This window comes from Lathyrus oleraceus, chromosome 6 (assembly GCF_024323335.1).
Source record: "Lathyrus oleraceus cultivar Zhongwan6 chromosome 6, CAAS_Psat_ZW6_1.0, whole genome shotgun sequence".
Classification (NCBI taxonomy): domain Eukaryota; kingdom Viridiplantae; phylum Streptophyta; class Magnoliopsida; order Fabales; family Fabaceae; genus Lathyrus; species Lathyrus oleraceus.
Window position 1 is genome coordinate 178081532 of NC_066584.1, and position 1758 is coordinate 178083289.

Sequence of the window (1758 nt, forward strand, 5' to 3'; positions counted from 1 at the left end):
CTTTTTGTGAGCTTTTTTGTGAATTTTGATGGAATTATTCATGTGGTTACATTTTGATTTAGGGGTAACTCTTGGTTACCCTATTTTGTTTCTCTAACCTGTTTGTTGAGTTTTTGTGAAGGCACATGACTTTTGCAGGGATAACTTGCGTGGTTTCCCACTTTATTTGTCGGATAACCCTTGGAGGTTTATTCTGATTACTCGTATTGACCCACTTTCTTTGATGATGTTAGCTTGGAGAGATCTCAGGGTTGCTAATCCTTTAATTGCTGTAACTTCGGATCTTTATCCGTGTGGTAATTTTTTCCTTTTCTCGTACTTTATCGCTTTCTTAGCTGGAAGACCTCGATAGGAGGCAATGTTTGAGCCCCTTGGTGGCATTTTACTTTGAGATACATGTTTTGTGTTTTGTATTCATATCCCCACATGTAGCGCGGTTCCTTCGTCAAGGACTGCCTGTTTGCCCTCGCGCATCCCAAACCCTAAAACCCAAAGCAACACGTTTACTCCTTCTACTACAGGGGAGTAAGTCTCCAAAGGTCGAGCATCCGGTAGATTGCGTAGTGACGTCGTTCGTCCAAAACCCTATCCATAACCCCGTAGTTAGCCGAACTACGGCTTATTCTGATTCTCATTCCAGATGAGATACGTAGGCATAAGACGCGATGTCTTAGCGAGCACACATCCCCCAACCCATAGGTAAGCCGAGCTACGAAGACTCTGATTCTCATATTCAGATGAGATACGTATGTAGTGGATGCGACATCCGCGCGAGTCATGTCTCTTAACCTTTTTAGTAAACAAACACATTAGGTAAACCCACACCCTTTAGACAAAAACTATAAAAGTGGATCCCGTAGAGTACTATGGATGCGTAGGGGTGCTAATACCTTCCCTTCGCATAACCGACTCCCGAACCCAAGATTTGGTTGCGAGACCCCGTTTTGTCCTTTCCTTTTTCAGGTTTACTTCGAGCGTTTCCTTTCCCTCCTTTTGGATGAATAACGCACGGTGGCGACTCTTCTGTATTTTTCAGGTTGCTACACACCAAATCAGAAAGTAACCACATGGATCATGCCATTAAAGTTCACAAAAAGCTCACAAGAAGCAACCAAGGGTAGGAGGCCTAGACCTCTTATCAAACAAATGCATCAAAAGGGTAACAAAACTCAAAGTCAGGGGGTAAGGATCCACACATCAAGACGTGACATATATACTAAAACATGTGCCCGGAGGCAATAGAAAGCATGTCATAACAAAGCGTGAAATAGATTGGAGAGCAAACAGAAAAAAAATCAGCTACTGTCGCGATCGCTACTGCTTCACCTAGCGAAGGCTTAGCGAACCTTCGCTGCAGGCTCGCCTAGCGATGCGGCTAGCGAATGCCTGCGGGTTCTGGATTTTCCATGGATAACAGTACGATTTCAAAAATTAAGTGGTCAAACACTCAAGGCATTGTTTTACACATTCATGCATATCTAAACCCACATGTGAAACCTAACTATACCCACTCTCCCGGATTCAACCATAATACCTCATGCTTTAGGAATTTCAAATTAAAAGCGTAAAGTAATGGGAATAAGGCAAACCTGATTGGAGAGATCGAATGAAATTGAATTGCACCGTTGGGTTTGCAGAATAATCTTAGGGTTTATATGAGATGGAATTGGTAGAGGTGATCCCTTCAGTCTCTGGAGGCTGCTCTGAATTAGTTAGAATCTCTCTCCTTTTTTCTTCTAGGGTAATAGGAATAGAATA